General features: G+C 36.2%; 1 protein-coding gene and 1 pseudogene across 5 annotated transcripts in view; both read left to right on the top strand.

Annotated features, from left to right (window-relative positions):
- The window catches only part of RNF180 (ring finger protein 180), a 139,102-nt gene that overhangs the window by 63,802 nt on the left and 50,310 nt on the right, over positions 1–24,990 (top strand). The window lies entirely within an intron of this gene.
- Positions 14,106–14,717, top strand: LOC308500217 (high mobility group protein B1-like; annotated as a pseudogene). Its single transcript has one exon. The product of its transcript is annotated as a high mobility group protein B1-like (transcript).

The raw sequence follows: 24,990 nt of genomic DNA, 5'->3' as shown, positions 1-24,990 counted from the left end.
AACTGCTTTGGTTGTATCTTATAGATTTTGGCAGTCATTGTGTTTTCATTTTCATTTGTCTCAAGATGTCTTTCGATTTTTTTCTTGATCTCATTGTTAACCAATTCATTCTTTAGTAGCATGTTATTTACCCTCCACATGTTTCTGTGTTTTTCAATTTTCTTCTTGTAATTGATTTCTAGTTTCATACCATTGGAGAAGATGCTTGAAATGATTTCAGTCTTCTCAAATTTATTGAGACTTTTTGTATGGCCTAACATGTGGTCTTTCCTGGAAAATGTTCTACATGCACTTGAAAAGAATGTCTATTCTGTTGCTTTTGGGTAAAATGCTCTAAAAATATCAATTAAATCCATCTGGCCCCGTGTGTCATTAAAGGTTGCTGTCTCCGTATTGATTTTCTGTCTTGATGATTTATCCGTTGAAGTCAGTGGGATGTTTAAGTCCCCTATTCCAACTGTATCACTGTTGAGCTCTCTATGTATATCAGTAATTGCTTTATATATCTAGGTGTCGCTACTCCTCCTAAAAGTGTTATATATATATATATATATATATATATATTTTTTTTTTTTTTTTGGATTGATCACTTTATCATTATGAAATGCCCTTCTTTATCTCTTGTCAAAGCCCTCATTTTAAAGTCTATTTTGTCTGATACTAGTATTGGCACACCAGCTTTTTTTTCCTGTTTCCATTTACATGAAATATCTGTTTCCATCTCTTTACTTTCAGTCTCTGTGTGTCTTTTGATCTGAAGTGGGTCAGTCGTAGTCAGCCTATGTGTTGGTCTTATTTTTTTAATCCATTCAGCCACTCTTTATCTTTCAATTGGGGCATTTAGTCTATTTACATTTAAAGTGATTATTGATAGATATGTAGGTATTGTCATTTTATTGTTTCCTAATTATTTTGTAGTTCTTCTCTATTTTTCTTATTCTCTTACTCTATTCTCTTATATGTTGATGTCTTTCTATAGTGTTGTGTTTGGAGTCCTTTCTCCTTATTTCTTGTATATCTCTCATGCATTTTAGGTTTGTGTTCACCATGTGCTTCACATATACCAAGCTGTGTTTATAGCAGTCTATTTTAAGCTAATAGTCATTTAAGTTCAAACGCATTCTAAAATCACTACAATTTTTACTCACCTTCCTCCACTTTTGTTTTCATCATTGTTTACTGAGTGTGTGTGTGTGTATCCCTTAATTTGTTGATGTAATTACACGTGATTTTCCTACTTTCGCCTTTTCACCTTTGTACTAGCTTTATAGTTGGTTGGTCCACAGCTTTTACTAATGTTGGCCTTTGCCAGTGAGAATTTTTTTCTTTCTTATTCATATTTTTTATCTTTTTTTTTTCTACTTAAACAAGTCCCTTTAACATTTCTTGTAATTCTGGTTTAGTGGTGATAATTTGTTTTTACCTTTTTCTTTTCTTGGAAACTCTCTCCTTGAATTCTAAACGATAAACTTGCTGGGTAGAGTAATCTTGGTTGTAGGTCCTTTTTTCATCACTTTGAATATTGCATGCCACTCCCTCTGGCCTGCAAAGTTTCTGTTGAGAAATCAGCTTACAGTCTTATGGGAGCTCCCTTGTAGGTAACTAACTGCTTTTTTCTTGCTGCTTTTAAGACTCTCTCCTTGTCTTTAACCTTTTGCATGTTAATTACGATGTATCTTGGTGTGGACTTCTTTGGATTCATCTTGTTTGGGGCCTTCTTCACTTTCTGGACTTATATGTCCATTTCTTTTACCAGGTTGGGGAAGTTCTCCATCATTATTTCTTCAAATAGGTTTTCAATCCCTTGCTGTCTCTCTTCTTCTGGTATGTGAATGTTGGTTCACTTGATGTTGTCCCAGAGGCCCCTTAAACTATTCTTTTTTTTTCTTTTTAATTCTTTTTTGTTGTTCCAATTGGGTGTTTGCTGTTACCTTGTTTTCCAGATCACTGATTTAATCCTCTGCTTCGTCTAATTTGCTCTTGATTATTTCTAATGTATTCTTCATTTCAGTTATTCTTCATTTTTGACTGGCTCTTTTTTATGGTTTGTCTCTCTTTTTTGAGGTTCTCACTGAGTTCACCTGTTCTTTGAGTTCATTGAGCATCCTTATAACAGGTGTTTTGAACTCTCTATCTGGTAGATCTCTTATCTCCATTTAGTTTCTGTTCCTGGAATTTTGTCCTGTTCTTTCATTTGGGACATGTTTCTTTGTCTTCTCATTTTGGCTTATTCCCTGTGTTTGTTTCTATGTATTAGGTAGATTTGCTAAGTCCCCCAGTCTTGGCATAGTGACCTTATAGAGTAGATGTCTTGTGGCCTGGTGGCACAGTCTCCCTGTTCACATGAGTCCGGTGCTCCAGGGTCATCCATTGTGTGGCTTGGGTGTACCCTCCTGTTTTCGTTAAGCTTTGATTGTTCTTGGCACATAAGTTGGTAGGATTGACCCTCACGCTGACTGTATATGAGGGGTGGCTGTTACTACAGTGAACAAGCCATGGGGGGCCTAACGTCACTGAGCTAGAATTATCTTAGCACGGCTCCTGTGTCAACCTAGTCCATCCTTTGGGTGTGGCTTTTGTGGAGGTGGTTGGGTGGTGCTGTGGTGTGCTCTGAAGCTGGCCACCAGGTATTTAATTCTAGAGTCTCTTGGCAGGGGTTTCATTGCAGGCCAAGGTCAGCCACCATTAGTACCTGGTTTGGAGCTGATTGGTAAGAGCTACAAAGTGATCTGCAGTTGGTTGTCACTTGTGCTGTACATGGAGGTGCTTGCAAGAGGTGCTGTAAACCGATCACAGCTGCCACTAGTACCAGGTTTGGTACCCTTTCATGGGCAACACAGTGTGAGCTGAGTCTAGCCTCCTCTTATGCTGAGTTTAGCCACTTAGTTAAAGCTACATTTCAGGTAAACACTGGCCATAACTTGTGCCAGGCTTGGGGCCACCTGATGGGCGTTATGATGCAAATTGAGACTGGATTCCTCTTGTGCTGAGCTTGGAGCGTCTTAGCTAGAGTGAAGTATAGGGCATGCCGATGCCAGCTGCTCCTGTTTGGGGTTTGTGGGCCTTTGAGAGACTTTAGGAAAGTCTGGAGCACAAGCCAAGGCAGGCCACTTGGCTTGCTAAAGTGGCTGCTAAAAAAGCTGGGCAAATGAGTAGGGTAGGGCGAGTCTCAGGGAACCCCCAGGTTGGGGCAACAAGTGTTAGCCAACTTAATGGACTGTGGAGATCTTCTGCTACTCTACCACTGCTGGTGGTTGGGCCAAGGGCTCAACAAAGAAGCAATGGCACCTACCAGCACCCTATCCCAGGAGAGAATCTTCCCTATTCCTCCTCCTTCCATCTCTTGCTTTGAAGCCAGTCAATTCAGTTCCTCCCCATATGTCTTTGGCTGCCACTCCTGCACTAGAACCCAGAGCTAGCGAGTCTCCAGTGAACATCTACCTCTCAGGAGGAATGCCCAGAACTCCAGCAACCCTTTATCTCACCTGGGTGCAATCCCCTGTTTTTCATTGCCAGATAATATGGGGACTCCTCTTCCTGGCACTGGTCTCTCTGTCTGGGGATCCACATGTGGAGATGGGATCCCTCACTTCTCAGGAGTGACCTGCGCAGCCAAGATATCACTCCCAATTTTTAATTGCCACACCTTGTGTGTGGACCTACCCATTCTGCATCTCCGCACCTCCTATCAATCTCCTGTGGCTTCTTTATATCTTTAGTTATAGGACTTCTGTTCAGCTAGTCTTAAGGTGGTTCTCAATGATGGTTGTTGTATAATTTAGTTGTAATTATGATGTGGTCGTGTGAGGAGGCAAGCACAGTATTCACCTACTTGTCCGTTTTGTCTGGAAGTCTGATCATATCCTTTTTGTGTATGTGGTTTAAACTATGTCTCCTGAATACCCAGGTATAAGGAATATGTCTGACAGGGAATTTTCTTTTAAATATTATATTTTTATTTTAAAAGATTGATTTCCTGTGAACTTTCTTGTGCATCTTCTATTCAAAATCTTTAAAAGAACATTGAGTTCTTATTTTATCTCCAGTTCTGTGTTCAACTTTTAAAAATTGAACATTATATAGCATTAAATGTTCTCAAAAAAATTGTAATATGTGAATATATTAAATCTATTTCAGTCATGTTCCATTGTTGAAAACTTAGATTTTTTCCAAGTTTTGGTTATTATACACTGGCATCCTTAAATCTAAATCTTTGTTTTCTGAATGTCACAGCTATCACTTTTCTTAAACTAAATTCTTAGAATTGTTCAGATCATGGTTAAATACATATTACCAAATTGTATCCTAGAAGGACTGAGCCAGTTTATCTTCTTACCAGCAATTTACGAATAGTCATTCTATTGAATGTTTAAAAATCCTGGATATTTATGTAGAGTTCTGCCTTGCCTGTTGCGTGACCACTTCAGGGTATTATTGCTCTGATTTAGACTATTCCATGGGCTAGTTATCTCCAAAGGCTTTAGGGCTAATATATAGGTAGACTGAGGAGCCAAAGCAGAATTTTAATGATAACATCATCTCAGGCATCAGCAACAGACCAGTTTAATCATTAAAAAAGGAAAGGAAAAGAAAGGGAAGGGAAGGGACGGGAAAGGAAGAAAAGAAGGGAGGAAGAGAGAAGGGAGGGAGGGAGGGAGGGAGGAAACTATATCAACTCTTATATAATGCTTACTGTATGTTTAAGCTCTGTTTTAAGCACTCTCTATCTGTTAGCCCATATTAATCCTTGCCTCTGCCCTTGTAATGGTCGTACTGTTATTATGCCCTCGTTATAGGTGAGGGAACTAATTCACAAAGAGGTTAAGTAACTTACTCAGGATCTGAATTTGGGGGATATAACTCTAGAATCAATGTATTTCTACTCAGGAAAAATGTAATAATTTATTCACTTGCTTGTATTAAACAAAGTAGTCTTTATTTATTTTAGGCGAAATATTAATGGAACATTTAGATAAGCAAAAAAGCCTCCCAAAATACTCATAATCTACTATTTCTATATTTGCATATGTTTAAGTAGAATAATTTTGTACATCCGTGCTGTAGTCTTTTTTCCTACAGTGTTCTATAAACAATTTCCCATGTCATTGACTAGAGATTTATATCAACATTTTGTTGGCCAACTAGTATTTCATTTGATGGATGAAATAAAATAGATTAGTATATTTTGTGGATAGTATACCATAATTGATTTGACTGGTCCCCTTCTTTGGTCACTTTTGTTTTTTTATAACAAACACACTCTTTGGCTGATAAAACCTATTCTGTACATACACCTTCAGTCTTGTCATTTCCTTGGTATATATTCCTAGAAGTGGCAATTGGTGTGTATGTGTTGTTTAACTTTACATCCTTGCTCCTGTTGAGTTTTTACCCTGTCATTCTCCCCTCAACGATTGACAGCTCTTTCTTGTGGAAATCCCCAGTTTTTAGCCAGGGAGATTGGCATCTCCTCAGTAAGAGGTCTCAAAGTTCTTGATATTCAAATTAGTCTCTTTTTTTTCCCAATCTCAAATAGAAATTGTAATTTTTATGATTTTGAAGATTATAATGGTGACTTGTGCTTGTGGTGTGTTTTGTTTGTTTGATTTTGGTTTTGAAGAACTTACCATTGCTTCTCCTACCAGTTAAACATAACAACATTTTTTAAAGAAAGGATTTGTTCATTATTTTGACTCATGTAGTATAGGTCTCTCAACAGCATCTCATGTATAGGACCTGTATAGATACTGCTACTCAAAGTTAGCTTCATGGACAAGTACCACGAGCATCACCTGAGAACTTGTTGGACATATACCATCCTAGGCCCCACTCTACCTACTGAATCAGAATCTGCATTTTAATAAGTTTCCCAGGTGATTCATGTGCTCTTTAGTGTCTGAGAATCATTGCTTCAGGCTGTTTTGTTCCCAGCTCTTATTTGTCATTTAGAGACAAGTCGCTTTATTCCTGGTAGTAATTGCTTTTGTTGTATGTTGCATTTTCCCGTCTGCTAGTAAACACTGCCCCTTCTTTGAAAAAACTTGCAATTTTTTTGTGTGTCTGGCTCAAAACAAGAATGAAATCTATTTTACAGTGTGATTGTCTTTTAAAATATCGCTCTGTTGTTGAGTTAGAAGCCGTTGTATTGATTGTGGCATTTTAGAGCTAGTTGAATTATTAATTTGGCTTCATTTTGCAAATACATACATTTTAAAATCAGAGATCTTATGAAACATGGTGCCCTCTGTCATGAAGCTATTAGCTTTCTCTTAAAGATATGCTAGTGCTAGTGAATATTTTATAGTGTATCTGCCTGGACATAAATAAGTAACTCTTATCCTAAAAACAAGCATTATATTCATCTGAAAATGCTTCCTTTGCAAATTCATTGTTTCAGAAAGAGCAAATGTGCATTTAAAATGAGAAACATGGTAAAAGTTCTATTAATACTTAAAACTGCAGATGTTTGCTGAGTATAACAAAATATGTATTTTAGGTGTTACCTTCACAAATGTTAGATGGGACTACTGAAGTTCTGCTCATCCATTAAAATATACAGATACTCCTCACTCTTTAAACTCAGGAACCGAGTAGATTTGAACACAATTTTAGAGATACACGTTTTCTCTGGGTATGTTGCTCCTCACTGTTAGAACTCAGGAGCCGAATAGATTTGAATAGCAAGTGATGCTTGTATCTTTCTTCCACATTAACCATCTGCACAATAAATACACATAGGACTAAAATATATAGCAGCATGTTACAATTAACTTTCCACAAAATAGTAATTTGTGGTTTTACAGTATGTTAAACGTGGAAGTACTCTGTGAACTATTAGGCTGGTGCAAAAGTAATTGCGGTTTTTGCAGTTATTTTTAAAGTTTTAGACCGCAATTACTTTTGCACCAACCTAGTATGTCCTCTTTTAGGACACTCAAAATACATACCATGTTTCCCTGAAAATAAGACCTAGCCAGACAATCAGCTCTAAATGCCTCTTTTGGAGCAAAAATTAATATAAGACCTAGTCTTATTTTACTATAAGACCCAGCCTTTAATATAATATAATGTGATAGGATAGGATATGATATGATATGATATGATATGATATGATATGATATGATATGATATGATATGATATAAAATACCGGGTCTTATATTAATTTTTGCTCCAAAAGATGCGTTAGAGCTGATGGTCCAGCTAGGTCTTATTTTCGGGGAAACATGGTATCAATGACTCTGAATGAATCCTCTAGGAAATAAATCTGTTAAATCTTGCTTACTCTGGCATTTCTAGCACAACCATATGACAGGGGCCACCAGGTCATGTGCCAAAAGGATGAGAACGTATTGTGTTTATAATAGAGACAAGGAGAGCCTTACCCAGTGTGCATCTCAGACCCGTCGTTTGTGGACGGGATTTTAGAGCTGGAGATGCTCACGTGCATCTGATGCATCCGGGTCCCTGCCACACAGTGATTGGTCTACCTTCCCAGCGGAAACGTGGTGACAGGCTACTTCAGGACTTTTAACCGGTGATCATTCACTAAAAGTAGGGTTTACTATAACCTCCAGTCCTGATACTCTGCCCTCTTTCTGATGGCATCCCTGATTACCTGTTCCCTCATTCATTCTGCTGTAGCCACCATGGTCTCCTCACTGTCTCTTGCACCCTCCAAGCACTTATGGTTCCTCCTGCCTAGAAGGATCTTCCCTTAGGTATCCACAGGAGTCTCCTACTTCATTCACATCTCTAAATCAAATGTCACTTCCTTAAAAAAGACCTATTTGACTATCCTAAGTTACATGTCTACCCTACACATACATTCTCTATTTCCTTACAGTTTATTTTTCTTCATGGTGCTTAATGCCACCTATTATGTATTTATTTTTTGTTTTTCTATTCCCACTGGATTATAAGCTCCACAAGATAAAGGCCTTTTTTAGGTTGTGTTTACTGCTATGCACATAGGGATTCAATAAGAATGAATGAATGATGAGCATTTTATGAAATGCCCTCTCCCACCCTGACCCAGTATTGACAAAGGACACCTATGGACCATTCACCCTCCATCCTCCCACCTCAGATGCCCTGATTCATGTAAGTGCTGTGCCTTCTCAGGTCCTCTGAGGCATCAAAGATGGGAGATGGGGAGCAGAATGTACCAGGGGAGAATCCTGACTATTTACCACAAAGAAATTGAGCTTTGAAACTGGAACCAAATGATTTGCCCTGAAAATTATTGTCCTAGTCTACACACAGAAAATGAAAGCTAAAAGGACAAGTTAGATTCATTTGCTGTGAAACCAGTATGGTTTTGCACATCAGAGATTGGTGACTTTGAAATTATACTTGTTAGTCTATAAACATTTATGAAAGTATAGACTTCCATTCTACAAGTTGTTCTTTCTTAATGCCAAGAATTTGAGGTATGTCAGTGGAGTTTATGTCTGCTGTAGAATATTTTATGAGAAAGTTATCACTTGAGCTTTCAATTTCTCTGGATTTTTCACATCATTTACATCCCTCTTATAATTTAGCCATCAAAACTGAAGTTGTGTACTGTGGAAATTAGTGGAATACTAACATTTCTTTTTTTTTTTCAAAGACAGAACAAAAATCTAAAATTTTCACAAGTAACTCTTCCAGTTTTGAAGAAATAAATAACATTAAAATTTGATCCCCTAGGGTTTTAACATTTCTTACCAGAATATTATTTAGGTTGAAATTTTTCCGTGTGTAAAAAAGATCTGTAATTGGGGACTCTGATGTGTTTTATTTAGTCCATAAACCTGGTAAATGCAATAGAGTCCTGGGAGTTTTATGGACAAGGAAAACTGAAGATCTATAAGAAATTAGAGTAAAAGATGTGGGTAGTATGAGAGTAGTTTTCACTTTCCTCTCCTCTTTATCCTAGAAGAGCTTTTAGTAAGTGAATTTCCTTCATTGTAAAGCCTGCATTTACATAAAGGTATGGAAAAACCATGAATCAAAATAATACAGACATATTCTTTTTTTACAAAAATTATAATTATCAATATTAAAACTCTACATGATTCTTGAGTCTTTACATTTACTAGTTTTTGAGTTATCTTATGGTATTTAATACTATACACAAATAAGTGAAACAGGTAATTATTTGATTACTTGATTGCAAAGTATTAGACTGATGGATATAGAAAAAAATTAGCCAATGTTTATTCTCAATGAAAAAAATGTAAATTCTTCGATACATAATGAATAATGTTTTTTTATTTAACTATATAAGTATAGTTGGTATACAACTTTATATTCATTATACTAGTTTCAAGTGTACAATATAGTGATTCAACATTTCTATACCTTACAATGTGATCACTAATTCTAGTAGTCATCTGTACTAACTTACCACAATATTATTGACTATATTCCCTTCTTTTTACCCATCCCACCACCCCTGCCCTAGTGGAAACCATCCCTTTGGTCTCTGTTTGAATTAGTCTGTTTTTGTTTTGTTTTATTTTCAGATTCCACATATAAGTGAAACCATATGGTATTTGTCTTTCTCTGCCTAACTTATTTCTCTTAACATAATACCGTCTGCATCCATCCATGTTGTTGCAAATGGCAAGATTTTATTATTTTTTATTGCTGTGTAATATTCCATTGTGTATACCAGGGTGCCAAAAGATGTATACACATAACTTGTATGCATCTTTTGTTATAAGTATATATTATTACAATTTTCATACAGTTTTGTTTTCTTTTCTTAAAAAGTGTATACATTTTTTTGGCACCCTCTGTATGTACAAAATCTTCTAATAATGAACCATCAGAAGGAGAAATGCAGAAAACAGTGCCATTCACAATTGCATCAAAAAGAATAAAATACCTAGGAATAAATTTAACCAAGGAGTGAAAGACCTGTACTCTGAAAACTGTAAGACATTGAGGAAAGAAATTGAAGAAAACACAAAGAATGGAAAAATATAGCATGCTCATGGATTGGAAGGACTGACATTGTTAAAATGACCACACTACTCAAAGCAACTTACAGATTCAATGAAATTCCTATCAAAATACGAGTACCATTCTTCTCAGAACTAGAATAAATAAGCCTAAAATGTATATGGAACTATAAGAGACCCCAAATAACCAAAGCAATCTTGAGAAAGAAGAACAAAGTTGGAGGTATCACTCTCCCTGATCCCTAACCATGTATGCTGCAAGGTTATAATAACCAAAATAGTATGGTACTGGCACAAAAACAGACACACAGATCAATGGAACAGAACAGAGGCCAGAAATAACTCTTCACTTACATGGTCAACTAATCTATGACAAAGGAGGTAAAAATAGACACTGGCGTAACGACAGTCTCTTCAACAAGTGGTGCTGGGGAAACTGAACAGATACATGCAACAAAAAGAAAAGAAAGAAAAAAAAAACGTACCACTCTCTTTTATCATATACAAAAATAAACTCAAAAAGAGTTAAAGACAAATATAAAGCCTGAAACCATAAAACTCCTAGAAGAAAACATAGGAAGTACACCATCTGACATCACTCTAAGTAATAACTTTTTGGACACATCCCCTCAAGCAAGGGAAATAAAAGCAAAAATAAACACATGGAATTACATAAAACTGAAAAGGTTTGCACAGCAGAGGAAGCCTTCAACAAAACAAAAAGTCAACCCACCGAATAGGAGAATATATTTGCAAATGGTATATCCTATAAGGGGTTGATATCCAAAATATATAAGAAACTCATACAACTCAATAACAAAAATATAAACAATATGATTAAAAAAATGGGTAGAGGACATGAAGACATTTCTCTAAAGAAGACATACCAATGGCCAACAGACCTATGAAAAGATGTTCGACACCACTAATCATCAGGGAACTGCAAATCAAAACTACAATGAGATAACACCTCACACCAGTCAAAATGGCTATTATCAGAAAGTCAACAAACAACATGTGTTGGCAAAGATGTGGAGAAAAGGGAACCCTTGTGCACTGTTGGTGGGATTGCAAATTGGTGCAGCCCCTATGGAAAACAGTATGGCAATTCCTCAAAAACTGAAAATGGATATTCCATACAACCCAGCAATTCCACTTCTGAGTATTTATCCAAAGAAAACGAAAACACGAATTCAAAAAGATATATGCACCCCCATGTTCATTGCAGCATTATTTACAATAGCCAAGATACGGAAACAACCTAGATGGCCATGGATAGATTAATGGATATAGACATATTCTACTTTTAAACAAACCTGGTATATCAAAGTCTGAATTTATATTATGGCTGAAATAAAGACAAGTTCTTTCTTTTGCAAAAGTATTTGCCGTAAGTTTCCTTGAAAAAGCAAACTCCTGTGATCTAATGAAAATAGACAATTTTTATCAACCAAGTATAGTCGAAAATATAACAGAGGGTGACAAAAAATGTATACAGCTTTTAAGAAAGGAAAAAACTGTATTAAAATTTTAATACTCAATATATATCAATAACAAAAGATGACTACAAGTCATGTGTATACATTTTTTGGCACCCCCGGTATGTCCTGCATCCATTTGTTCATCCTTCACTGCTAATCGAATCGCCATCGTCACTTGCCTAGACCCCTGCACCAACTCAAATTATCTTCCTGCTACTTTTCTCCCTCTCCCCATCACAGTCCACCCCCCACCCCGTCTACACAGCAGATAAATAAGATCATGTTATTCTCTTGTATCAAAATGTCCTATGGCTTCCCAGTGCCATACAACGAATATGCCATAGAATAAAATACAAACATCTTACCAGGTCCTCGAGACACTAATGATCTGCTCCCTCTCCCAGCCTGTGTTCTTAAACACCTTGCACCATCCTCCCCCTCGCTCACTTCATTTTGACTTCTTGCTGTTTCCTAGTTATACTCAAGTGTAGTCCCACCGTCAGTCCTTTGCCTCTGCTCTTCCTCCAGTCTCTGCTTGGCTCGCTGTTCTTGTTTTTAATCCAATGTTACCTTCTCAGAGAGGCCTTTTCTGACCACTCATAGCTCTTACTTGTTTCTATTTGATTTTCTTGATAGCACTTATCTTCACTTGCAATTACTTATTTTTTTAAACATTTTTAACTTGTATATTATCTCTCAATTCCATTAGAAGGTACGCTCTAAGGGAGAGAGTGTCTTGCCTTTTTTACTTCTATAACCCTAGTATTTAGAACTGTGCCCACCTTAAAAAAATACCAGTTGAGAAAATAAGTTGTAGGTGTGTGGCTGAAAAGCAAATATTATGTAAATCACTATTTATAAATCATATCATTTTAAAAGCATTAAGAAAAGAAATCTATTGGTTATATAAAAAGATGTTTATCTGCTTTATAAATCTCTGTGTGTGTGTGTCTTTTTTTTTTTTTTTTAACATTGCCTAGCACATTACTGAGCATGGAATGATCACCCAGGAAATCTCTTGACCTGCCAATCTTTTCTCCATACTACAGCCAGACATCATCTCCCTTCTTAGAAATCTTCCACAGATTTCCTTTTCTTGAGATGAATGTTAAAATTTTAACATGACCTGAGAGACCCAGCCTGGTCAACACCCATCTGCCTCTCTAGAATCATCTTGCTGCACTTTCCCACTAGCTCTCTGTTCCTTCCACGGGGCCTTTGCAACCTCTATCTGGGCTCCTCTCTTCCTTCTCTATTTTGCCTTTTTAATCCTACTTATCCTCCACATGTCAGCTAAAGGATTTCTTCCTTAGAAATCCTCCTTCACCTACCAAATTAGATCAGGTTCTTTTGTCAGTTACCTCAATGAATTATTTCTTTCCTTCAGAACATTTATCTCAGTCTGTAATTAAACCTTCACTAGTGGGATTACTGAATTAATATCTGCTTCCCCACTAGGCTGTAAGCTACATGAAAGCAGCGCTATGTCAAGTTTTCCTCACAGTTGTATCTCCAACACCTGTCCCAGGGCTGACATATATTAGGTGTTCAATAAACATCTGCTGGATGAATGAATGAATGAATGAATGATAAGTGCTTAAGTGTACCATACTCTGTTGTACTCAATCCTGGAAATACAAAGATAATTAAGACTGAATCTCTACCCTCAAGGAGTTCATAGTCAGAGGGCAAAGACATAAACAATTATTATAGGGTATCGAATAAAGGGATTGATTTTTTTTTATTGAGATATAATTGACATATAACATTATAATCATTTCAGATGTACAACAGATGATTCAATATTTGTACATATTGTGAAATGACCACCACAGTAAGTCTAGTTAACATCTATCACCACACAGTTACACATTTTTTTTTCTGAGATGAGACCTTTTAAGATCTACTCTCTTAGCAACTTTCAAATATGCAATATAGTACTATTAACTATAGTCACCATGTTGTACATTATATCCCCAGGACTTATTTATTTTATGACTGGAAGTTTGTACCTTTTGGGCACCTTCACCCATTTTTTTTGTTTGTTTGTTTGTTTGTTTTTAAATCAGACATCACATGGATAGCTTAGCCTGAAGCCAGCCCAGAACCTGGGCTTTGGACTCAGACCACTGCTGTTGAGTCCTGGTTCTTCCTTCCAGATACTAGCTGCCAAATAACTGTCTCTGGGCTTCTGAGTCTGACTGTAAGTTGGAGACAATAGTGCCTACCTCCTAAGGTTGCTGAGGAGATTAAGTGAGACAAGACATTTCAATTTCAGGAGAGTGCCTTGCATTTGGTAAACATTTGATAAATAGTAAGTAATATTAAACTTAAAATCATTTTTTATATTAAATTTGCCTTTGCCACTGGAGGTGGAGTCTCTCATCCTGGACCTTCACATACACTTAATGTTTACACTAATGTTATCCTACAACGTAAAATTGCATATTTGGGTATTCCAAGCCTCAAAACTAGGCCCAAATTCTACCACGTTGCCTTTAATAAACGGAAGATATTTAAAAATCCTATTCAGTTACATAAAAGTTTGAAAAACAGAGGCTGCATCTGGCTTCTGCTATCACAACCAGGGCAGTGCATTGGGCTCCTTAGAGACAGCACCAGGGCAAGTGCCAGTCTGACGGGCACTCTGTGGTTGCTGAGGACAAATAATTAAACATGGGCAAAGGAGATCGTAAGAAGCTGAGAGGCGAAATGTCACCATATACATTCTTTGTGCATACTTGCTGGGAGGAGCAAAAGAAGAACCACCCAGATGCTTCAACTTCTCAGAGTTTTCTAAGAAGTGCTCAGAGAGGTGGAGGACGATATCTGCTAAAGAGAAGGGAAAATTTAAAGACTTAGCAAAGGCAGACAAGGCCTGAAAGAGAAATGAAAACTTATATCCCTCCTAAAGGGGAAACAAAAACGCAGTTCAAGGATCCCAATGCACTCAAGAGGCCGCCTTCGGCCTTTTTCTTGTTTGGTTCTGAATATCGCCCACAACTCAAAAGAGAACATCCCGGCCTATCCGTTGGTGCCGTTGCAAACAAGCTGGGAGAGATGTGGAATAATAACACTGCTGCCGATGACAAGCAGCCTTACGAGAAGAAGGCTGCGGAGCCTAAGGAAAAATACGAAAAGGATATTGCTGCATCCCGAGCTAAAGGAAAGCCTGATGCGGCAAAAAAGGGAGCTGTCAAGGCTGAAAAGAGCAAGAAAAAGATGGAAGAGGAGGAAGACAAAGAGGATGAGGAGCAAGAGGGAGATAAAGAAGATGATGATAAATAAGTTGGTTCTAGCATGGTTTTTATTTCCTTGTCTATAAAACATTGAACTCCACTGTACAAAACGTACTCCTTTTTAAAGAAAAAAATTACAATGTTAAGACTGTGTAAGATTGGTTTTTAAACTGTACTGTGTCTTTTTTTGTAATTGCCACTAACCTTCCCTGGTACAGTACGGGGGTGGTAAATTGGCATGGAAACTTAAAGCCAGAGCTTGTTGGGACACAGCAAAAATTAGTTATATATGGGGATGGTAAGTTTTTCATCTCCAGTTGTCTCTGATGCAGCTTGTATGAAATAATAGTTGTTAACTGAATACCACTCTGTAATTGCAAAAAAAAAAAAAATTGCAGCTGTTTTGTTGACATTCTGAATGCTTCTAAGTAAATACATTTTTTTATTAGGAAAAAAAATTTGGAAAATAAGAATTATGCAGAGTAGTCAGTCACCTTTACGCTAAAACCTCTGGAGAACTAAAACTTTTCGAAGTCCACCTTTAGCTAGGTATATTCTCGGAAGTTGCTAGGTATTTAAGAAGCAATGGCAGAATGGCGATAGATAGGGCCCGATGGTGTTTCATCTACTGATTCCTTTCATCAGAGACTGACAGAACCATACCAGTGCCTTGTTTCTCGTAATACACAGCTCTTCAAACGGGAATTGTTTATTTCTTTGTTTAAATAGCCATAAAAGATTTTATGCCTTGGGGACATCATAAAATCTCTGCCATTTTGCAACATGCTTTTGTCATGTGTTATGTTACAAAAAGCATTTAAGAAAATTTGAGCTGGGATACAATGAATTTATAAATGCACTTATCCAATAAAACCAGGTTTTGTAATGACACAGTCATAAAGCAAGCCATAGTAAAAGTACAGGACCGTCTCTGAAGATTATTCATTCTTTTTTGGTAATCTTTTTGTTTGGATATCGTATACCATAATGCACTTAGCTAATTATAGACTATGGCAAATTTCAAACAATTGCATAAAACGAACTGCCTGAGAAAACGTATAGAACAATAGTGAAGAAAACTTTGATTCCCATGTTTTTCTCCAGCCATTAATATATGTCCTCTCCTAGATGCACAGGTTCGTAAGGGAAAGTAATTTGGTAAATAAATACACCTAAGCCATCTGAAATTATACCTGATGTCTTGGTCTTTGGGGAAGGAGGACCTACACTGTCAGAAGTCAGCTCCTTTGTTCCTTATTACATTTTTGCCATAAATAAATCATGTTTTCCACATTTCTAAAGAAAGATCACATTGCTTTGAACTAAATTTTTAAAAACCACTTATCAAACAAATAAAATCACCCATCAGGTGAATTATGGATCCTTATTTTTTTTTAATCCTTAAGCCATTTATCTAAAAAGTGGAAAAAAAATGTTTGACAATGGATAAAGCTTCAAAATCCTTGGTATATTTTATTCCTTTAGCATTTACTGAGTACTTCATGTGTGCAAGATACTCTCCTCAGGGCTACAGAAATAGGTAAAGAAAAAGACATAGTGCTAGCCCTAGTTTTATTTGATATGTGCATTGGGAGCTCACAATCTAGCTGAGATGGATATAAAGGCAGTGATGACATTATAATGTTGGCAAGCGCCAATAAAGCAGTGTGCACAGGATGGTGGAGGGACAGCTAACTCTGCACAGGGAAAGTGAGGGGTCAGAAGGGATTTCCTCCTGGGAATCCTTGCCTGAAACCTTGTGTGACAGCCAGTCAAGAGCTGAGTAAGAGAGCACATGGCCTATTCAGGTACTAATTACAAGAACACGGTAACATTGGTAGAAGGATAAATATGGGGACATTGCTGACCGGGAATCTATAATAGATGGAAAAACATGTAGAGGCCGGAACTTAAAGACCATTTTATGCCTTGCTAAGAAATTTCAAACAAAATTAAGAGTGACCTGGTTGTGTTTTTTAAGTCAGTGTAGCAGAAATATGGAGGGTGAATGGGAGAAGGGATGTAGATAAGATTTAGATGATAGAGAAACTAGTTAGGAAGTTATTATAGAAATTCTGGTAAGAGAGGTTAAAATGACATTGGAGATTGACAAATTTGAGAGAGACTAAGTCCCAACAGGATTTGGGAACTAATTAGATGTGATACTAAAAGAAGCCGGAGTAAGGGTTTTTTTGGTCAATGAGTTGAGGATGTTATTCTTTTGAATCATATAAAGGTTAAGGAGCAAATTTGGGAGGAAAGTGAGGTAAGAAATGGGTAGACATATTGAGACTGACATGTTTGTGGGATATATAGGCAGATATATTCAACAGTTGGTTATATATATGTTTATACAAGGTTTGACAATTAAGTTTGCGAACTCATCCTAGAAAAAGTACTACATACCTCAATGCTGAATATTACTATGGTCACCTTCAAAGTCCTCCTCTTGGGAAGCTATGCACCAACGCCAGTGCCTAGTCCACCCTTCCAAGCAATTTTGGAACTCTTTCTGGAATGGCCATCAGAACTGTCATCGTATTACCCTTGATGTCCTGAATGTCATCAAAATGTCTTCCTTTCAATATTTCCTTTATCTTCAGGTAAAGAAAGAAGTCATTCTTTCTTCAGATCAGGTGAATAGGGAGGGTGTTCCAATACAGTTATTTGTTTACTGGCTAGAAACTCCCTCACAGACAGTGCCGTGTGAGCTGGTGCATTGTCCTGATGCAAGAGCCATGAATTGTTGGCTAAACGTTCAGGTCATCTAACTTTTTCACGCAGCCTTTTCAGCACTTCCAAATAGTAAACTTGGTTAACTGTTTGTCCAGTTGGTACAAATTCATAATGAATAATTCCTCTGATATCAAAAAGGTTAGCAACATCGTTACAACAAGTTGGTGAACTTAATTGACCAACCTCACATGTGCTTTATTAAGGCAGAAAATAACAAGATCTAGCAGTAAGTCTAATTGTTACTATAAAGTCATCACAGGGATGAGTGTTAGTGACACTTGGGGGTATCTGCTATAATTGTAATGTCATATGAAAATATCTTTGATTTCTATTGGTGACAAAGTCACAGGTACTACTAATATTGCTGAGGTTTTCCTCCTACGTACATCATTGAAAACACTGCATAAATTTCAAATTGAAGTTAGAGAAAAATAGATACGTAATTCATTTTCCCATCCTAGTTCATAGACACCCCCACATCCACACATTCTATCCATGGATCACAGTTTAAGAATCTTGGTTACAAATACTGTTTACCATAAATTTATCTGTCTCCTTTATTGGTTTTCAATGTTGATTCATTTAAGTTCACAAGTTGATGAAGCTGGAGTTCAAATTGTGCCTTTACTTTACCTAACATTTTACACAGTTTTTACCTCATTTTGAGTTTTACTACACAATAGACAAAACGTCTGAGTTTTTATAGTTTATAGGTTTAATTCTAACTATAATACTACTATTTAGAGCTTAACCTATTCCAACCACATTATAAATTAGGATACAGTGAAATATTTGTATTCAAGTCTTTGCTCCTTTTTTTAGTGCACATGACATTCCACCTTTTTCCCCCCACTTTTTTTTCCTTTCCTATTATAAATTTGCAAATAGGCAGAGAGAATTTGCACAGAAGGGGCACAAACCTATCTATATATACTCCGTTGACATTTCAATATTAACATTTCTGATACTGTCATCTAAGTGAATTTTTAACTTTTAAAATCAAACTATATCTTATACAAGAAGGGCATACCAAAGTAAAATTTTGAATTATTCAACTTCTGGGAACCATCTGATTTAATTCCCAAAGAACCAGTACATTCCAATTTCCTTCCTACCTGAGAAAAATGTATTATCTGCTGTGGCCCATTTTTCCACAATGATAACAGCCAAAAGCTTGGTCTAGCTTCTTGTCTTTGGAAGTTTGGATGATGACAACAGCCTTGGGGCAGGTGTCCTGCCTTTAATCCCTCTTAACTTCTTTGAGTTTTATGCAGAGCTGCTGCCTCTTCCTTAAACACTCCTCTTTATCACGGGAGCCATTCCCTGAAACCTATGCTGATTCACACACAGCATCAAAATCCGCTATCAGGGAACCACCAAACCACATTTACCTTTTATTACTTCCTCTAATGTTGCTACCATTTTTTGCATACCTACATCCAAATTGCTAATTCCCATGTTCACAGCCTTGCTCATACCATTCTTATCTCTCGTGTGCCCTTTCTCTCTTTTCTTTAATAGTTGATATCTTTCACTTCCTTTGAGACAACCCATCCAATGACACATTGTTAAATTAATTACATTCTACTCTAGTCACTATTTGCACCTGCCTTTACTGTTGTTAATGCTGTCTTCATTTATATATTCTCTTCATTGAAAATTATCACACCTGTTTGTCATAGTTTTTAAGAGGAAATGTGTGATGGTTTTGTTCCCCCTAAAATGTCCCCTGTGATAGGTTGTCATTGCCAGCAGCAGCCCCTGTGTGGCAAATTTGAGGTACATCTTCACTGTTTCCCTGTGCCTCGTACAGCACGGCAGTCTCTTTTTAGTATGCCTGTGTGCCCAGGTTTAAAAGCCTGAAAAGCCATTTGTTTGTTCCTTTCTAAGTAGAAGTGAAAATGATTTTTAAAAAACCTTACTGAAGGCCCTGATGTTTTCATCTGAGATAATTTGCTCTTCTAATAAGCCACTATTCATCTAATCTGTGGGACATCAGAGAAAATCACATGTACCTTTGGAAGTTGTGATTAGTGCCAATATTTCACCTCAGACTTTATTTTCTATCTTCAAAATTTATTTTTTAAATAAAGCTGATTTTCCAATGGAGCAAGAACGGTTTCAGCATATACGTATATGAAGTAATGACCTACTTTTAAAACTTCAGTTTGGAACTTAGAGGTCCCCATTAATTTTCAGTTATTGCAGGCATTCACTGCCTGGCTAAAACCCGTGAGCCAGGTAAACCAAGCCCACCATAATGGCATGCTGATAAGAGTGTCTTCCTCTCTCACCGCTCCTTCCCAATATAGACACAAAAACAAAAGACTCTGTTAGTGTATTGTTTTTTGTTGTTGTTGTTCTTGTTTTTTAAGGAACTACTGTATTTCACAGAAAGACATAAAAAGATGTCTTTGGAATAAATAGGCAAACCACTCTATTTGTCTTGTTTATATTTACCCCATTTTGGAGAAGAGTATTGTATTGATAACCAGCCCTGTCCAACTGAAGAGAGATTAAATGGTGGGCTTTAGTAGTACCACCAAAGAAGTATCAGTCTATATCCTTCCCTCTTCTATTGGATAGTAAATAGCTTGGCAAGGAAAAGGGAACTTTACTGAGTAAATGCACTATTCACTTCCCTGTATACCCATGTAACCAATAAGCAAATTACTGCAAAATAGTCCTGCCTTTCTTCCCTAGGAATTTGAGGTCAGATTCTGGATTATATGTGTGGAATGTACCCATGGCCTTAAAGGAGTCATTTATTTAATATGTTCTGTATCAGGCTTTTTATTGGGCACTTTATGTGTATGATCTCATTTAATTTTTTCAATGAAACTATGAGGTAAGTGGTATTATTCCCATTGTGCAGATGAGTAAACTGAGACTCAGGGAATTTAACAATAATTTGTCTAAGATTACAAAATACATTAAATGGAAGAATTGGGAATTCAATCTGTGCCTTTCTGGAGCATTTTTTTTTAAGGATTTAAAACATTTACTTCTGTATCTTAAGGGTAATCAAATATTTAGTTGTCTTATTTTGCTTCTCCCAATTAGATTTGGAACTACTGAGAGGTATAATGTAGAAATCTTGTTTATACTAAAATTTTATCTGAAGGTAAATTCAGATGATTTTAATAAAAATAGGAAGAGCATAATGTGTGACCACATATAATTGATGTATTTTTGTTTATCATGTACCAGTGAGATACCAAGTAATAGATATTTTCAACTGAGTTTTATAAATTTAATTTTTTTTCTTTGATCCCTACTAGAATTGAAAGAGAAGAGACAAAACAATATTGGCAATAAAATAATTTGAAGGAATCAGATATTTCATGTGCTTGGTCTTTAACATCTGTGCATTAATCTGAAATAAAGAGTAAATCAATGAATTAATAACTGTAGAAATTAAACAAAAAATCTACTCCTGGGTGTAAATCAGATTATTGGGTTAAGTCATCATGAAAATAAATCACAAAATGTAAAGTGTATGAATATGTGCCATTGGTATTTTCTGCAATTTTAACTATACTGAGCCCTCCATTTAATGTTAAATATTTGATGTAATATGTATGTTACTTTTGAATATTAATTCCAGTTAATACACATCACTTTCATTTTATTTATATATGTATTTTCTTTGGTTTCTGTGACCAAAGTATAAAAAGTAATTACTTCATTGCACTGGTTACTCCTGTTAATCATTCATTTAATAAACATTTAAGTGCTTACTATGTTTAAGGCCTTGTGCTAAGGAACATAACATCATGGTGAGAAAAGACAGACATGGTTCTTTCCTTTGTGGAAGTTATAATTTAGTGGAGGAGACCCATAAATCAATGTAAAACTACATTGCGATAAATTCTATGGTGAGATTCAGAGTACTCTGAGAATTAATAATGCTGTGTTAAGAATTACATTTTCATAACTGGATGTTTAGGGATTGGGTGCCAGGATTTTTCTTTCCTTTTCAGAAGCTGCCCTATGGGAATACATTATAAAGTTTAGGAATATTAAAAGGAACTTTATGCATCACCATAGAAAAAGTACAGTGGAGGTTTAGTAATATATCTTCAAAAATTAATGACAATGAAGTATAAGATCCAATTTCACCTTCCACTGATTTCAGCATTTAAAATACAGTGTGCACTGAAACAGGGTTTCTCAGCCTTGTCACTTATGACATTTTGGACTGGATAGTTCTGGTAGGAGGGGCTGCCTGTGCATGATGTTTCGCAGCATTCCTGGCCTCCACATACTAGATGCATAAACACTGGTAACACTCATACGACTACATCCCCAGTCGTCCAGTCATGACAATAAAAAATGTTTGCAGGTTTTGCTCAATGCCCCCTTTGGGCAAAGTCACCCCAGTTCAGAACCACTGCTTTCAGGAATATGTTGCATCCATTATGAAGGTTAGAAAAGAATACAGGTTTGCAAAATGTTCACAGTGGGGCAATGTGCATGCCATAATCTTACTTACGTAAAAAAAAAAAAATCATGTACATACACCAAAAACAAAATTCAAATAATATATAAAATATTAGCAATGGTTATCTTGATTATCAAGATAAAGTGTGATTTGGGATTTTATTTGTTTTTTTCTTGCATTTATTACCCTTTTAATCAGAACAATAATGTACTCTATGTAATATTCAGCCATCTAACGGAAGATACAAGGTCTTAGTCTGCTCAGGCTGCTGTAACAAAAAATACCATAGACAGGTGGATTAAGCAAACATATTTCTCACAGTTCCGGAGCCTGGGAAGTCCAAGATCAAAGCACTGACTGGCAGAGTCAGTGTCTGGTGAGAGCTTCCTGATTCATAGATGGCCATCTTCTCACTGTGTCCTCACATGTTGGAAGATGTAAAGGAGCTCTCTGGGGCCTCTTTTGTAGAGGCACTAATTCCATTCATGAGGGCTCTACCCTCCTGCCTTAAGCACTTCCCAAAGGCCCCACTTTCAAATACCATCACATTATGGGTAAGAATTTCAATATATAAATTTAGGGGAACACAAATATTCAGTCCCTAATATACAATAATTTTCACAGATAGGACATTTAAAATTTTAATTTAGAATATTATACACAGCATCATGTTTGAAAGGCTGAAGTATGTGTTATATATGTGAACTGAATTTTTATTGAAATCAATGGAACTGGAATAAAGCATATGCCTAATACTTGCTTTGTTTATGTAACCACCAGTATAAGGATGGTTATAAAAACTTGAAGCACTATTTTGGATGACTAGATTGTTCTCCTTTCTGCCTGTTACAGTTACTTATCAAAAAAGCTTGCTTATTCCCAGAGATGAGGTTAAAACTAGGACATCACACAGTGGATACAATGGAGTGAATAAACTGTGAGTTCCCTTAGTCATATGTTGCTGACTATCCTAAAAAGACATAATGTGTGTCTAAAGATTATTTCTATTCTCCTTAGAACTTTGTTTTATCTTTAAAAAATAATAAGCTATTAGTTGGTAACCTAGAGCAGCAATTCTCAAGTGTCTTTTTTCTTTTTTTTTTTCTTACTATGTCAAAAATAAAGGAGAATTTCATACACATTCTCAGGAATGTCTCCAGTTTTACTTCCCAACTCCCCATCTTAATCATTCCCCTTTTCCATGAATCAAGAAAGAAATTCAGAATGCAAATAGATTTAGAGTATAGGGATAATAAAGTAGAATAGATTAGAAATAAGGAACTTTAAAATTAAATTATTTGCAAACATTGGTAATTTATTAAACACATTTTATTATATTATCTCTGATATTGAGTGACTACTATGAGTACATAACAGGCAATGTATTACGTACAGAGCTTCAAGTCTAGTGGGAGTGGCACACGTAAGTTAAGCTCTCGTGCACAAATATGTAAAATTCAAACTATGATAAATGCTGTAAAGGAGAAGTATATGTTGCTATGATAGCATATAAGTAGGGAACATATTTTTAAAAGTCACAGAAGGTTTCCTGAAATAGTGTCTTTGTAGCCAAGAGTAGGAGTTAACTAGGTAAAGAGATGTGAGGACCCACATTCCAGATAAACAAACTAACGTGTGCCAAGATCTGTATCCTGAAAGAGAATAGTACATTTAAGGAAGAAAAAAGACAGGCTAGAGCTCAGAGGGCAATAGCATAGCTGGTAATAGATGAAGTTGGTGAGATTACAGTGGAGCTGAAGGGACCATAGAGATGTTGGTTCTTTAGCCTGAGAACAATAGGAAGGCCCTGAAGACGTTTTAATCATGGAGTGGCAGTTTGAAAGAATTATTTTGGCAAAGTGTGCAAAAATTGTTAGATGCAAAAAAAGATGTAAGGACCGGTTAGTATTTCACTGAAGTGTAGTCCAGGTGAAGAGAGAGTGGTAGTTGTAAAGATAGAAAGGTAGGAATGGATTCAAGAGAAATTCAAGGACTAGAATAAACAGGATTTACTGATATATTGGGAAGAAATATCAAGGAAAACACCTAGAGTACTAGCTTGTGGAACTGGGTGAATTCAGCAGGTTAAAGAAGATTAGAACTGGCTTAGTTATGGAGAGAAGATTGTGAGTGCAGTTTGCGGCATGTTGAACTGAGATGCCGTTAAGACATCACAACAAAAATACATATAGTTTTGGAGTTCAAAAGCAAGACTATGGCTGGAGTTATAAATATGGAAGTCATCTGTATATAGGTATGAGCAGAAGCTCTAGATCCACATTGCCTAGGGAAATTGTATAGATTGAGAAGAAACACCAAGAAGGCGGTTCAGGGGTAAGCGTTAAGAAACTCCAACTTGATAGGAGGTAAAAGGAGGATGCACTTGAGCAGCAAGCAAGAAGGTAAGAAAAAAAATGCTGTATCATAAAAATCGAGAAATATATAGTAACAAAAATTTAAAAACATTTAAGTGTTTAAGAAGGGAATAATCAACATTGTCAAATGTCGAGTCATATCAGAGAGCCAGTGACTTAATAAAAGTTAGTCAGAAAAAAAATAGTTTCCACAGATTTGACACGAGTTGGGAACTGCTTATCTAGAAGAGTATCATACAGTTGAATTATTAGCGAAACATATCGAGTATTATTTGAAAGAAATTTTAGAGAAGCCTTGGTTTTAGTGCTGAATTAGGTGATTTTCTAAAATTCCTTATATCTCTTTTCTATGTTTAGAAGGATTCAAGGAAATCTCTACCTGTCTCTCTAAGATAAGCTGAGAATCTTTTCTTTTTCCTGAGATATAATTAACATATATTGTACATGTTCACAGTATAAATTTGATTAAGTTTGACACGTATACCACACATCTAACCACCATAATAGTGATAATGAACATACCCATTCCTCCCATGTGTTCTTTCTCGCCTCTTTGTAGTTGCTTCCCACGGCCCCGGCATCTCTCGGCACTCATCCGCTTGTTTTCTCTCACTGTAGATTGGTTTGCATTTTCTAGAATTTTCTGTAAATAGAATTGTATAGTATTGTACTTGTTTTTCTGTTGTTGTTGTGCATCTTTCACTTAACATAATTATAAAGAGGAAATTAACATTGGTACAATATTATTAACTAAAGTATAGAAAATT

Source organism: Rhinolophus hipposideros (assembly GCF_964194185.1).
Source record: "Rhinolophus hipposideros genome assembly, chromosome: 7".
Taxonomy (NCBI): Eukaryota; Metazoa; Chordata; class Mammalia; order Chiroptera; family Rhinolophidae; genus Rhinolophus; species Rhinolophus hipposideros.
The sequence above is the reverse complement of the archived record's forward strand: the minus strand, read 5'-3'. Positions and strand labels throughout refer to the sequence as shown.